The sequence below is a fragment of the Anolis carolinensis genome, chromosome 3 (genome assembly GCF_035594765.1).
Source record: "Anolis carolinensis isolate JA03-04 chromosome 3, rAnoCar3.1.pri, whole genome shotgun sequence".
Classification (NCBI taxonomy): Eukaryota; Metazoa; Chordata; class Lepidosauria; order Squamata; family Dactyloidae; genus Anolis; species Anolis carolinensis.
The window spans coordinates 281987698-282004408 of NC_085843.1; the positions used below are offsets into that span (position 1 = coordinate 281987698).

A 16711-nucleotide genomic window follows, 5' to 3' on the forward strand; every position below is an offset into this window, starting at 1 on the left:
CCTGTGTGCAGTTTGGTGTATACAGCAAGGTGAAGCTAACCTGAGGCGCGACACTCTGCATCTACCCAGCTTTTGCCCTGAGAAATTTGTATATGACCTTGGTTATGTAATTATATAAAGTAGAGCGCAGCCGAAGCATCTTTTGCAGACTTTTACCCTAGCACTCAAGACCTGGCTCTTTACTAGAGTTTTTATTTTTGTTAATTTTATTAATATTTGTATGTATGTATTTTTATCCTTTACAATTTTATCTTGTAAATCGCCTAGAGCATTGTGGACGAAGGGCGATTAATAAGTAATTAAATGATGATGATGATGACGACGACTCTGCTGTAACACCGTGCAACAGGTTCATGTCAATGTCTAAAACAGCCACTAGGTGGCATTCAGAAAACTATTATTTTTGTTAGATTTATTTATACTCTGCTTTATCTCTCCTGAAGGGGACTCAAAGTGGCTTTTACCTGTTGCCCAATTTTTCAGGACCTCCACCACTGAGCAAAGCAGTGAGTGGACTAGATGGCCTTTGTAGTTCCCTCCCACTCCAAGATCTACAATTCTTCATAACTCTCTTGTCTGGCTCTTGCAATGCTGTGGTCTTCATCCCTTTGGCATATCACCCTAAAGGTGAATGGTTTGAAAGCCATCCGCTCGTCCGGCTCAGCTGGCCGAACCAGTTTAAGGCATGGCGACTCCACTGCGGGGCCAATTGTGTGCGTCCGGCTGGGCAGAAGTAATGGGCTCATTGTTTGCGTCCTTTCATGCGAGGCAGTCTCCCTGCATCCATCCAAAAAGCCACTTAAACTGGACCCCCATTTTCCCCCAATGAGATTATGAGCTGCAGCAACAGCAACTTCTCTGCCCTCTCAAGCTTCAGTGCCTTGTTCCGATCTCATCGAATGATAGTTGGAAGGGACCCCCTAAGGCCATCTAGTCCACTCTCGTTCGGGCAGCCAGGAAGGCAGAACTAAATCCCTCCTGACAGCCAACGAGCCTGTTTCAAATGCTCAAAGGCTCATAGAATCCCAGAATTGGAAGAGACCCCCACAGGGACATCCAGTCTGACCCCCTTCAGGAAAACACAATCCAAGCCCTCCCAACAGATGGCCATACAGACTCTTGTTTCACAATTTCTAGAGAAGATGTGCCTTTTCTTGCATTTCCAGCACCTATTACTGTTTTTGTGAATTTTTTGTCAATTCTGATGGGATAATAATAATAACAACAACAACAAGATCAACAACTTTATTCATAACCTGCCCTATTTCTCTGAGAAGACTCAGGGCAGTTTCCAACAAAGGATGGCAAACATTCAGTGCCATAAAACAATACAAAATGAACAAATAACCCCATGAATAAAGCATCTATAATAAATTATAACAATTAGTTCTGCCATTCCTGTATTTCTCAGTTTAAGAGCTCTTACTGTCGGGAAGTTCTTCCTAATGTTCAGGTGGGATCTCTTTTCCTGGAGTTTGAATCCATTGCTCCATTGTGTCCAAATCTCCAGAGCAGCAGAAAGGAAGCCAACCGATGGGAAAGATCTCTGTAGCCATCTATGTGCAAATCCCAACTGCAGCTCCCATTATCCTTTAGCTCATGATGCTGGGACTTTCAATCCTGCAATATCCTGTGCTAACTTTAACCCAGGCCTTCCAAATGTATTGGACTCTTATCTCCCAGAATGCTGCAATGCTCCAGTGGGGTTCCTCCCCAGGTCATCCTCAGAGCTCAGGATGCTTGTCTGTCTTTAAGATGGAAAGCACACGCCTGTGTTTTTTATGGATTGGGAATCAGCTGGTTTTCCTTACAATAGGCAGTAAGAGCACCTAAAGCTTCTGAGAGCTTCCGATCAACCATTTCAAAGCTCCCTGCTTGAGTGGTGATGGCATGATCGTCAGCATATATGAAACTCTCTTCTGGCAGTGGCTGGTCATTTGTGTAAATGTTAAAACTGATGGAACAAGCACACTCCCCTGAGGACAAAATAGGTTCTCCAATGTTATTCTTGCACCAGAAGTCCTTCATTTCAATAGAGTTTGCTCTCGCCTGCGGTTTCATATATTCCTGCAAGAAGTCTACAGATAATGGGCTCATATTGCATTGATTCCGCAGCAGATTCGGAAAGACCCTTCCACCTTGTGCAATCGGCTAGCAAGAGCTGCAGAACGAATGCAGTTTGATTGCAACTGAACTGCGCTTTTAATTGTTATGCAATCCTGGGATTTATAGTCTGATGATGCCCCAGCCCTCTTTGGCAGAGAGGTTTGGAAGGCCCTTTCAAAAGTACAACTTACATGATCCCATAGCACTGAGCCATGGCAAGAAGATCTCAATGTTAGAAGAGTCTTGGATGAAGGTCTTTGCTCTAAATCTGTTGTTTTTGGAAGGGAAATGGGTCAGTGGAGCAATATAAATGATTAAAAACAATGTTCACGGTAGTGGAGTTATTGCTGAATTTTTGAACGGAACCAAAAGGCTGTTTTGTATATGGAAACATGTATGAAGATACTAGCATTCGGTTAAAGCAGTGTCCAATTGCATTAATTGCACAGTATTTGCTGCCATCCTGTGCTGTGCAGGTGCATTGCAAGTTACGTGTCCCAAAAGTACCTAGGCAAAGAAGTACACAAACGCCTCCATAAAAAGGTGGGATGCAAAGTATTCATGGCAACAGCAGCAGCAACATGCATTGCATCTACGCACCGCAGCCTGCATCCTGTTGGTGTTTCCCACACATTTACGTGCATGAATTGTACTTTTCTGGCCATTCTTGCAGTTCAAGGTTGTGGCACTAGACTTACATAAGTGTAACTATTTCACAAGTGTTTCTGCACACTTGGAAAGTGTATACAGTATAGTCATAGAATCCTTGAGTTGGAGGAGAGCCCAAGTGGCCATCCTGTCTGACTCCCCTTCTTCTAGGCAAGAAGACACAATCAAATCCCTCCCGACAGATGGTCATCTAGCCTCTGCTTAAAAACATCCAGAGAAGGAGACAGTTGTCCTACATCTTAAATTGTAAGTTTTTCAGCAACTCTGAAGCCAATCATTGTGCAATCCCTTTGGCACAAGGAGACATCAGAAAACGCACTGACAGATGAATACACAACTGGATGTGCAATGCTGGTGTTCAGTGGAAGTAGGCACAACCACCATGTAACTACATTAATGCAGGTTTACACTGTTGGATAAGACTGAAAATCGAGACTTGTTGCGTCTGCCAAGTAAATCACGGAGATGAGATGAAACTGAGTAAGAAGGCTAACAGACGACAATATCTTTGGCGAAAGGGTCTACCAAGTCTTAGCACTGCTTTCAGTCCAACCTACTCGCAGCATTCTTTAACATAGCATGTTTCAAGCACCACTGTTTTATGGATACTCAAGAGTTATACCAATAATGACAAAGTGTGCAGGAGTAATATCTAATGCTTCCTTATCTATGGGTCCAGCACTGAATGTGTCCAGAGCTTGTTTGTTATTGATGAGGATGTTCTCAGGGTCTGGCACTGGATATAGCCATAGCTTCTCATTGTTAGCCCTGGACACACAATATTGCTGTGACAGCATTTTTACCATAACGCAGAGCTCAGCCACAAATACAAGTCATGGGAGATGCCAGCTATTGTCAAGATCAGGGGTCCCCAAACTAAGGCCCGGGGCCCGGATGTGGCCCTCCAAAGTCATTTACATGGCCCCCGCCCTCAGTTTTAGACTTAGGCTTGCCCAAAGTCTGAAATAACTTGAAGGCACACAACAACAATCGTACTTAACTTGACTATCTCATTGGGCAGAAGCAGGCCCACACTTTAAATTATTTTTAAATATTGTATTGTTCATTCATTTACTAATATTGTGCTATGGTAATAATATAATATATTGTGTATACATATAATATTGATAATATTATAATGTAATACAATATAATATTTATTTATTTATTACAGTACAGGGGACTCAGTGCAGCTAATAATAATAATAATGCAATGTAATAATATTGTATAATATAATAATATTAATTATATATTATATATTAAATGTAATATTACTAATAATAATATAGTATAGTGGTATAGTACAATATAGTAATATATAATGCTAATATTGTGCTATGCTAATAATATAGCATATTGTATGTACATACAACTTGTAAGCCGTTCTGAGTCTCCTTCGGGGTGAGAAAGGGTGGAGTATAAATGTAGCAAATAAATAAATAAATAGTTCAATGTGTTGTCGAATAAATAGTTGCTGTTGTGTGTTTTTTGCACTACAAATAAGACATGTGCAGTGTGCATAGGAATTTTTTCCATTTTTTTTCCAAATGATAATTCGGCCCCTCAACAATCTGAGGGACCATGAACCGGCCCTCCACTTTAAAAGTTTGAGGACCCCTGGTCAAGATAGTGTTGATCAGGCTCCCGAAAACAGATTAGGTGAATCTAACTAAGCATGATGATGATGATGATGATGATGATGATGATGAATATGATAATCTTTATTTATATTCTGCTGTATCTGCCCAAGTGGACTCAGAGTGGATTACGGGTAAATATATGGCAAATATTCGATGCTGTTATACAATTGACAAAGGCAGACAGTACATAAACAGAGGCAAAGCTTCCCTCTTTTTTTCATCTCCGGCATCTGGAGGCTGTGCTTGACTTGGCCATGGGAAGGTGCTGTTGTTTCCACGCCGAGGAGCCTGTCATCCATGGAGGCCTTCCTGATTGAATTTGCCCGGATATTTTTCAGGACACGTTTTACCTCACCGCTAAAGCGGTACCTATTTACCTGCTCACATTGTTGTTTTCAATCTGCTAGATAAGCAGAAGCTGAGGCTGATGGCGAGAGCTCACCCTGACCGACGGCTTGAACTGCCAACCTTCCAGTGGGCAAGATCTTCTGTAGCTGTAACCTGCTGTGTAAGTCGTGGCTTCAAAGGATACCATGTAGTATCATTTGCAGACCTACTGATTTTGTGCAGGAAATTACCCTCACCGTTTGTGACAAATATGTATGGATTTTATTGCATATAGTATAGTATAGTATAGTATAGTATAGTATAGTATAGTAACAGGACTGTCACCAAAGGTAGTGCAATGTCTGTTGCTGGTTTGCCACCTCTTTGCAATGAAGTGATCAGGGACTATTTAAAGCCTGATTGAGCCATAGTCCCAAGATTTACTTTCTGTGGCCCAGATTTATGACACTTATTTATTTTGCCATTACAAAGTGCCTGTAGAATAATGTTGATGATGATGATGATGATGATGATGATGATGATGTGGCGAAGTGGCACAGCGGGAGGAAAGAGTTACACTACTGACTCAGAGTGTGGCTTTGCACAAACATGCCACAATCTCACAACATCAGTGGCAGAGGATGGTTGTTTCTTTGAAGTTGAAATTGCTGTTGCTGTAGTAATTGCCCAAAAGATATACACTCCCTTGAAACCTCTTTGGTTAAAATATGCATTCAGAGATAACAACAAAACAAAGTCTTCTTTGAAAAAGAGCATATCTTGTTTACTCACAAACATCTTGTATTAATTCACTATACAGGCACATTTCTTATTTAAATTCAGTTATAGATAGGATATAGTTCTCTGTGTGTTGAGTACACAGGGTATTCTTAATCAATAGTCCATAGTCTTTAGATATACAGTAGAGTCTCGCTTATCCAACGTTCTGGATTATCCAAGGCATTTTTTTCAATACATCATGATATTTTGGTGCTAAACTCGTAAATACAGTAATTACTACATAGCATTACTGCGTATTGAACTACTTTTTCTGTCAAAACATGATGTTTTGGTGCTTAATTTGTAAAATCATAACCTAATTTGATGTGTAATAGACTTTTCCTTAATCTCTCCTTATTATCCAACATATTTGCTTATCCAATGCTCTGCCGGCCCGTTTATGTTGGATAAGTGAGACTCTACTGTAGTTGTACTCACTGGAGTCCATACGTCATACTTCTCTACTGAAGTCCTAACAGCAATGTGCATCTACCTCCATTGAGGTGTAAAGCAGACTGACTACAAAATGGAGTTCTGTGTCTGACCATGCTCAGTACAATTACATCTCTATAACCTCCCACATCAGAGGTACAGTCAAACTGGCAAATCAACATACACATAGAATATGGTTTAGCAAATATATACATTAACAAATAAATAATAGAAGGCTTGGGAGGTTGCGATTTTCAACATAGACACCTCCAAGGTCATGTGACCGGCATGACTGCATGGAGCGCCATTACCTTCCCATCAGAGCGGTACCTATTGATCTACTCACATTTGCATGTTTTCAAACTGCTAGGCTGGCAGAAACGGGCTAACAGTGGTCAGCAAGTTCAGCAGCTCAGCGGTTTAACCCACTGCGCCACCAGGGGCTCCTGTGTCCTCATACATTTGGTTATTACCTGCCAATAAAATTGTTGTGTTGCAAAATGGTAAAAAGTGTGCCACCAACATGAACATTTTTGTAAACTTCTGGCCTAGATAAAAATGTTGCGGTATTTTCATTTTAATTCACAGTTCCTTGGAATCGGGTTCTTCTACATTGCCATATAATCCAGATTATCATGTGGATTATCTGCTTTGAACTGGATTATCTGAGAGCCCTTCTAGACAGCCATATAATCCAGACTATCAAGGCAGAAAATCCCACAATATCTGCTTTGAACTGGGTTATCTGAGTCCACACTGCCATATAATCCAGTTCAAAGCTTATACTGTATATACAGTAGAGTCTCACTTATCCAAGCCTCGCTTATCCAAGCCTCTGGATAATCCAAGCCATTTTTATAGTCAATGTTTTCGTGATATTTTGGTGCTAAATACAGTAATTACAACATAACATTACTGCGTATTGAACTATTTTTTCTGTCAAATTTGTTGTATAACATGATGTTTTGGTGCTTAATTTGTAAAATCATAACCTAATTTGATGTTTAATAGGCTTTTCCTTAATCCCTCCTTATTATCCAAGATATTCGCTTATCCAAGGTTCTGCCGGCCCGTTTAGCTTGGATAAGCGAGACTCTACTATACTTGAGTATAAGCCTAGTTTTTCAGCCCTCTTTTTAAGACTGAAAAAGGCCCCCTCGGCTTATACTCGGGTGAGGGTCCTGGTTAGCTTATATTTGGGTCATCTTATACTCGAGAATATATGGTACATTTATTATTTTTCTCTATGATGTCTGGTGTGTTGTGTTCCAGAACTTTGTCTGTCTGGATTTGGAAGTCCCACAGTATCTTTGCGTGTTCATTTTCCAATACTTTTGCAAGTTTGTGATCCCACCAGTTCTTTGCTGCTGGGAGGTGGTACTTGAGGCATAAATTCCAATGAATCATTTGGGCCACGTAGTTGTGCCTCTGTTTGTAGTCTGTCTGTGCGATTTTCTTACAGCAGCTGAGGATGTGATCCATGGTTTCGTCGGTTTCTTTGCACAGTCTGCATTTTGGGTCATCAGCTGATTTTTCGATCTTGGCCTTAATGGCCTTTGTCCTGATGTCTTGCTCCTGGGCTGCAAGGATCAGGCCTTCTGTCTCCTTCTTCAGGGTCCCATTTGTGAGCCAGAGCCAGGTCTTCTCCTTGTCAGCTTTTCCTTCAATTTTTTCAAGGAACCTTCCATGCAATGTTTTGTTGTGCCAGCTGTCAGCTCTAGTTTGTAGTGCAGTTTTCTTATACTGGTTTTTTGTCTGCTGTGCTTTGAGGAGTTCCTGATTTTTGATTTCAATCAAAGCAGGTTCTTCACTTTGCTTTACATACTCTGCCAGGACATGTTTTTCTTCTTTGACTGCTTGTTTTAATTGTAAGAGTCCTCTGCCACCAGATCTTCTAGGCAGATATAGCCGGTCAACATCACTGCGAGGGTGCAGTGAATGATGAATGGTCATTGGTTTTCTTGTTTTTCTGTCCAAATTGTCCAGTTCCGCCTGTATCCAATTTATAATGCCAGCAGTATATCTTATGACAGGTATGGCCCAGGTGTTTATGGCCTTGATGGTGTTGCCTCCATTGAGCTTGCTTTTGAGAATTTTTCTGACCCTTTGTGTGTATTCTTTGCTGACCACAGTTTTCACATGTTCATGCTTGATGTTGTCCAGCTGTAATATGCCAGGATATTTATAGGAATTTTATTATTATTATTATTATTATTATCATTATTTTATTGTATGGCACAGCAAACAAGATAGACATGCTGGATTTCATATCACAAAATCACAAGTCGAACACTTCCCAAGTGCCTTTGTTCTGATGGCTTGCTCCTGGGCTGCAAGGATCAGGCCTTCTGTCTCCTTCTTCAGGGTCCCATTTGTGAGCCAGAGCCAGGTCTTCTCCTTGTCAGCTTGTCCTTCAATTTTGTCAAGGAACTTTCCATGCAATGTTTTGTTATGCCAGCTGTTAGTTCTAGTTTGTAGTGTGGCTTTCTTGTACTGATTTTTTGTCTGCTGTGCTTTGAAGAGTTTCTGATTTTTGACTTCAATCAAAGCCCGTTCTTGTAATATTAATTATTATTATTATTATTATTATTATTATTATTATTATTATTATTGGCAATGAAAGAGTGAACTATCATCTCACTACAATGGCTTGTATGCCAGTTTGTCCCTTTAAGCAGGAGTTCTCTGGAGGTTCGAAACAGAGCCTGGTTGGCCATCTGTTGGGAGGGCTTGGATTGTGTCTCCCTGTTTGGCAGAAGGAGGTGGACTGGATGGCTTTTGGGAATCTCTTCCAACTCTATGATTCTTTCCTTGGCAAGAATCTTAGCATCTAAGTGAGCAAGAAATAAGGAAGACCCCTTTGGGCACGAAACCAAGCGCTGCCGGCCACACCCTCGTCTGCTTCAAAACGTTTCCTGCTGTAGGTAGAGTTTCACGAGAGAACGTTCCCGAAGTACTAACAGAAGCTCTTTGTGCAACAAGGAGCAAGCCTCTGTGAAATGCCAGGGTGAGGCCACACGCAAACACTGGGAGAGATCCACAGCGAAGGCTGGCAACCGAGAGAGCTTGACTCCCACTCAAGGCTGACTCACGGGGTGGGACAGACCAGCACTCAGTGGTCTCGCTCTCTCCGCTGTCAATCTTATGCACAGGGAATTATTTGAACATGTCCTCCCACACACGGCATTGTGAGTCACACCACCGACAGTTGAGATGATGCACCTCAGTCTGAAGGAAGGGAGCTGCTAGAGAAGTAGGGTCTTTTCACACTAGAGTTGGCCCTCCGTATCCACGGATTCTCCATCTGTTCATGGATTCCAAAATGTATGGTTCAGAAATATACCGTATATACTTGAGTATAAGCTGACCCGAATATAAGCCAAGGCACCTAATTTTACCACAAAAAAAACTGGGAAAACATTGACTCCAGTATAAGCCGAGGGTGGTAAATTTCAGAAATAAAAACAGATCCCAATAAAATTACATTAATTGAGGCATCGGTAGGTTAAAAGTTTTTGAATATTTACATAAAGCTCAAATTTAAGATAAGACTGTCCAACTCTGATCAAATCATTATTCTCATCTTCTTCAATGTATAGTAAATGTGATGTATAATAATAATAATAATAATAATAATAATAATAATAATAATAATAGTAATAATAATACAACTTTATTTCTACCCTGTCACCATCTCCCCGCGGGGACTCAGGGCAGCTTACATGGGGCAGAGGCCCAAACAACATAGGATAAAATATAGGCAACATAATACAAATCACACTATAAAAAGATAAAACAATAATACAATATATCAATTAAAACAAAAATATAGGATAAAAAATTGCATTTAAAAAATGGTAAAATCGTAATAAATACAGGATAGATTATTAAAAACCCTCTGGGGCCGATTAATTAATGACTGTATCTCCAAAGGCCTGCCGAAACATCCAAGAGTAAAATAATACCTGTAATAATAATAATAAATACAGGAAAATAATACAAGTAATATTAAATAGAGTAAAATAATAAATGCAATAAGAATAATAATAAGATCAGAGTGAAATAATAAATGTATTAATAATAATAATAAAAATAGAGTAAAATCAATGTAATAGTAGCAACAATAATAGAGGAAAAATAATAAATGTAATAATACCAATAATAATAGAGAAAAATAATAAATGTACCATATATTCTCGAGTATAAGCTGACCCAAATATAAGCCAACCAGGACCCTCAGCCAAGTATAAGCCGAGGGGGGCTTTTTCAGTCTTAAAAAAAGGGCTGAAAAACTAGGCTTATACTCGAGTATATACAGTATACTGAAAAAGTAACCCATGATTTTGCTATCCTTTCTCAACCTGGGGGTCGGGACCCCTGGGAGGGTCGAGAGGGGGTTTCAGAGGGGTCACCAAAGACCATCAGAAAACCATTTCTGATGGTCTTAGGAACCCAAATCCGTCCAGTATTTTCTGTTGGTTCATGAGAGTTCTGTGTGGGAAGTTTGGTCCAATTCTATCATTGGTGGGGTTCAAGGGCCTTCTTGATGTTATTTATTATTTATTTCTGATATTTCTACCCCGCCCTTCTCCCCGAGGGGACTCAGGGCGGCTTACACAACTGGCAGGATCACTACCAGTATATCATAATACAATAAAATAATAAAACAGTTAAAATAGTTAAATAACACAGTAAAATACAATATATAAAAGATTTAACACAGTGCAACGCCGAATATATTTGCCAGTCATCCATCAGACCTTGTGCAAGAGCCTTCATCCAATCCATGTCAATGCTAACTGAGTTCATTCATTAAACGCTTGAGCACATAGCCATGTCTTTGGTTTTTTTTTCTGAACCCTGGAAGAGAAGGAGCCTGCCGGATGTCACTGGGGAAGGGAGTTCCACAGCCGAGGAGCCACCACCGAGAAGGCCCTGTCCCTCTTTCTTGTGAGGCTGGTGGGACCGAGAGCAGGGTCTCCCCAGATAATCTTAAGGTTCTTGTGGGCTCATAGGAGGAGATGCGTTCAGACAGGTAAGTTGGACCAAAACCATTTAGGGCTTTGTAGGTCAAAACCAGCACTTTGAATTGGGCCCTGTAGCATATCGGCAGCCAGTGGAGCTGGCTTAGCAGGGGGGTGGTGTGCTCCCTGTAAGCCGCCCCAGTTATTAGTCTGGCTGCCGCCCGTTGTACGAATTGGAGCTTCCGGGCCGTCTTCAAAGGCAGCCCCACGTAGAGCGCGTTTCAGTAATCCAAACAGGATGTAACCAGAGCGTGGACCACCGTGGCCAAGTCAGACCTCCCAAGGAACGGGCGCAGCTGGCGCACAAGTCTTAGTTCTGCAAATGCTCCCCTGGCCACCGCCAAGACCTGGGGCTCCAGGCTCAGCGATGAGTCCAGGAGAACCCCCAGACTGCGAACCTGTGTCTTCAGGGGGAGTGCGACCCCGTCCAACACAGGCTGTAACCCTATTCCCCGTTCAGCCTTACAACTGACCAGGAGGACCTCCGTCTTGTCTGGATTCAATTTCAATTTGTTGGCCCTCATCCAGTCCGACACAACGGCCAGACACCGGTTTAGGACCTGGACCGCCTCCTTAGTGACAGGTGGGAAGGAGTGGCAGAGCTGGACATCATCTGTGTACAGATGACACCGCACCCCGAAACTCCGGATGATCTCTCCCAGTGGTTTCATGTAGATGTTGAACAACATGGGGGACAGTACAGACCCCTACGGGACCCCACAAGACAATGGTTGTGGGGCTGAGCAGGTGTCCCCCAATGACACTGTTCTGTCACGCGCTGGGCCTGTGACTGATTGTCTATTATATAGGACGTACGCTTTACGCCCAGGGTGCCTAAAGAAAGGTTGTTGAGGAATTTCCCTGAAAAAGCTGGCCTTGAAGTCTTTAAAGACATAACAAAGTCTTTATTGACAAACAAAGAATAAATCTTCAAGGAGTCTTGTCCCCACAGGACAGGCGATTGGCTTTGAATAACTGTGAAAACCCTCTTATAACCCCTCCCAGGCTATCTATTAACTGGGCTTAGCTGGTCTGGGACCCACTGCTGACTCCAAGTGCATCTGGTTGTCGAGTGGACCTACCAGCCAAGGCTTGCAGATGTTTCTGTGCTGTTGTTCTGTATCCTCGGATGGTCTTTATCCCTGGTGTTCTTGAAATATGAAGCTTTTTATGGGATGAGCAGGTCTACGTCCTATAGCTGAGCTTCATAAGTGAGACTAACTTAAAAATGGCTCCTTCCCTCCCAGAGCCCTGAACAAGGGGCGGAACCAAACTTAATGGTGATTGACAGGTGGCCTGTCCTATGATTGCAAACATTTGCAGCAAGAAAATAAAGTTGAAGTTTCTGGTACAGCTGTACCAGCACAAACACCGTCTGGGAACGACCCTCCAGGAAGGACCGGAACCACTGCAGAACAGGACCCCCGAGCCCCATCCCGGCAAGGCACCCCAGAAGGATACCGTGATCGACAGTATCAAAGGCCGCTGAGAGGTCCAGCAGAACCAGCAGGGACACACTCAGGGACACTCTTGTAAGTGAACTATAAATCCCAGCAACTACAACTTCCAAATGTCAAGGTCTATTTTCCCCAAACGCGACCATTATTCAAATTTGGGCATATTGAGTATTTGTGCCAAGTTTGGTCCAGATCCATGATTGTTTGGAGTCCACCGTGCTCTCTGGATATGGGTGAACTACAGCTCCAAAACTCAAGGTCAATGCCCACCAAACCCTTCCAGTATTTTCTCTTTGTCATGAGAGTTCTGTGAGCCAAGATTGGTTCAATTCCATCATTGGTGGAGTTCAGAATGCTCTTTGGTTGTAGGTTAAGTATAAATCCCAGCAACTACAACTCCCAAGTGACAAAATCAACCCCCCTCATAACCCCACCAGTATTCAAATTTGGGCATTTCAGGTATCTGTGCCAAATGTGGTCCAGTAAATGAAAATACATCCTACATATCAGATATTTACATTATGATTCATAACAGTAGTAAAATGACAGTTATGAAGTAGCAACAAAAATAACTTTATGGTTGGGGGTCACCACAACATGAGGAACTATATTAAGGGGCCGCGGCATTAGGAAGGCTGAGAACCACTGTTTTTTGGTGTTTGCTTAAAAGTCATTCCAAATCCTATACAATCTTGTAATAAAATTCATTTGTTACATCGTGTTATTAATAGACAGACTAAGTTAGCTATTTTCTCTTTGCACCTATGAATTGTTAAATTGTGGTCAACACTGACCGTATAATGCAGTTCGAAACTGCATTGTATGGTCAGTGTTGACCTATATAATGTGGTTCAAATGACCATAAACTGACCATATATTTATTATTATTATTATTATTTTATTTACAGTATTTATATTCCGCCCTTCTCACCTTGAAGGGGACTCAGGCCGGATCACAATGTACATATACATGGCAAAGATTCAGTGCAATATGAACATAGAGACAGAGACAAAGACACAGAGGCAATTAACCTTCTCCAGCTTACTGCGGGTATGCTTGATTCCAGCCACAGGGGGAGCTGCTGCTTCATCATCCACAGTGACACCGAGTCCTTGATGGATACTTCCTCATTCCAAACGCTGCAGGACAATTTTTATGGTGTCGTAAATGAATAATAATATAATAATAAACTTTATTTATACCCCGCCACCATCTCCCCAACGGGGACTCGGGGCGGTTTACATGGGGCCATGCCCAGAACAATACAATATAACAGAATATAAATAGAACAACAAATAACACATTGAACAATACAATAAATGATAATATACACTACATTACGCAAAATCAGAAGAACAATAAAACAAGGGCGGGCCACATGAACACTAAGTTAAAACTCGGGGTGAGAAAAGAAATAAGAATAAAAACCACAGAGAACAGGGTCATAAAGTAGTGGTGCAATCTGGAGGACCGATATTAAATTAGATGAAATTAGCCTCCCTGTATAAGCGGTACCTAAATTTCCTACTTGATAGATGCAACTATCTTTCAGGTTGCTTAGGTCAACAACGAGCAGGGCTATTTTTTAATGGTTGGGTGCTCACTCCAACACGGTCTGGCTTCAAACTCATGATCTCTTGGTCATAGTGATTTATTGCAGCTGGCTACTAACCAGCCTGCGCCACAGTCCGGCCCAAACTGCATTATATGGCAGTGTAGATGCAGCCTCATATACGTAATGCCATTGCATTGCATCAAACTGCATCATACGAGATGACACTGGCCATATAATGCAGTTTCAAACTGGCACAGATGCAAAAACACAAATACACTCATCAAGGTGCATAATATTTAAAACAGAACCTAAAGTCCTTGGCGTGACATCTCTTAAGCATTTCTTCAGCCATAGAATTGCAATGACACTGACCTTCCCTTCCAGAGAAAGAAAGGCTAAAAATGTAAATATTACATAACTAGCCATGTGTTCTCTTTTCTTGACCCCAAATGGGATGCCTGAGGTGGTCACTTCATTTTGGACCGTGGAAAGGTCAGCACTGACCATCTGCATCCTGCCCAGAGCTCTTTGGGAGAAAAGCAAGAGGTCAGTGGAAAACATATGATGATGATGATGATGATGATGATGATGATTATGTTCATCTTTATTATATTTTTGTCTTCAAAAGCTTTCATGGCCAGAATCACTGGGTTGCTGCGAGTTTTCCGAGCTGTATGGTCATGTTTCCGAAGCATTTGCTCCTGACGTTTCGCCCACATCTATGGCAAGCATCCTCAGAGGTTGTGAGGTCTGTTGGAAACTATTCAAGTTGGGTTTATATATCTGTGGTAAGTGTGAATGTTGCAATTGGCCACCTTGATTAGCATCGAATAGCCTTGCAGCTTCAAAGCCTGGCTGCTTCCTGCCTGGGGGGAGGAATCCTATATGATATTTATTTATACCCAAAGTAGTTTACATTAAAAGCATTTAAAATAGAACCCACAGAACTGATTAAAAACATATTCAAAGCACATTTAAAGACAATGTCAGAGTTGGGGTGGGCGGTTTATGCCGTATACAGTACACATAGCCTGAAGGTAATTTTGTCCTCAATAATTTTTTAATAATGTTGTGCCGAAAACAACGTTTCTGTACTTTGAACCACCAGCAGGCAAAAATGTCACTATCTCAGCCGCTTTATACTTCCAGGTAAATGCTGTGGAATCCTGGGATTTGTAGTTTGGTAAGGCTCAACACCTTGTAAAACTACAACTCCTAGGATTCCATAGCTCTGAGCCAAGGCATGCAAAGTGGTGCCAAACAGCATGAATTCAATAGGGTGGATCAGACATGGGCAAACTTGGGCCCTCCGGGTGTTTTGGACTTCAACTCCCACCATTCCTAACAGCCGGTAGGCTGTTAGGAATGGTGGGAGTTGGAGTCCAAAACACCCGGAGGGCCCAAGTTTGCCCATGCCTGAACAAGACTGTTGTATCATTTGCATGGATCCAGGAATTGTTTCACTCCGCGCCAGACACAAGCCTAAGCATGCCTCTTGCTATTCCTGGAAGCTGTTCCCAGCCTATTTGCTTGTCATGTAAATCTAAATCCTAGCAAAGCGCTTTCTATCTGGGAACACTGAGATCTAGCAAGGCCTGGCTCCCGAAATCTAAAATTCTTTGCAAAGAATCTGGGATCATCCCTTCTTCAGTCAAGCGGCTATAGTTTTGCATTCCTTTGAAGCCTATTGAATTGGTAAACATCCAATTTTTCTGCTGCCTTCCCATTTTTAAAACTGTATTTAAAATGCCCCGGTTTCTCTCTCCTCCCGCTTTCGTCTGCATTGTATAGGTCTGCACTAAGCAGATAATGCAGATTCAAACTGAACGATACGGCAGCGTAGAACCATCCTAGCAGAGTTTGTAAAATAAATCTACACTGACATATAATCCAAGTTATCAAAGTAGATAATCCACATTATCTGCTCAGGGCACATAGGCCATCTCATAGGTCCCTTCTACATTGCCATATTAATCCACATTATCTGTTTTGACCTGGATTATATTTATTTATTTGCGACATTTATATCCCGCCCTCTCTCACCCTGAAGGGGACTCAGGGCGGCTTACAAGTTATATGTACATACAATATATTATATTATTAGCATAGCACAATATAAGTATTATATATTACTATATTGTATTATACCGCTATACTGCAATATAATTAGTAATATTACATGTAATATATAATATACAATTATAATAGTTATTATTATTATATTGCATTACATTACAATATTAATACTATACTGGAAAATTATTAGTAATATTACATGTACTATATAATATACAATTATAATAGTGTATTATTATTATATTGCATCACATTATAATATCAATACTATACTGCGATATTATTAGTAATATTACATGTAATATATAATATACAATTATAATAGTGTATTATCATTATTATATTTTATTACATTATAATATTATCAATACTATACTGCAGTACAGTATTATTAGTAATATTACATGTAATATATAACGTACAATTATAATAGTGTATTATTATATTGCATCACATTATAAAATTATCAATACTATACTGCAATAATATTAGTAATATTACGTGTAATATATAATATACAATTATAGTAGTGTATTATTATTATTATATTGCATTACATTATAATATTATCAATACTATACTGTGATATTATTAGTAATACTAGCTTTGCCCTGCCACGCGTTGCTGTGGCTTATGGGAATCC

General features: G+C 40.9%; 1 long non-coding RNA gene across 3 annotated transcripts in view; it reads left to right on the top strand.

The window, feature by feature from the left end:
- The first annotated feature begins 1112 nt into the window (after positions 1-1112).
- Positions 1113-16711, top strand: part of LOC134297920 (uncharacterized) — a 28188-nt gene continuing 12589 nt past the window's right edge. Inside the window, exons 1-2 of one of the 3 annotated variants that reach the window (XR_010004894.1) lie at positions 1113-12511; positions 14621-14780. This is a non-coding gene — a long non-coding RNA (uncharacterized LOC134297920). Of the gene's footprint in view, positions 14781-16711 lie in introns of all 3 variants that reach the window. The other 2 variants (XR_010004892.1, XR_010004893.1) reach the window with 2 other exon arrangements.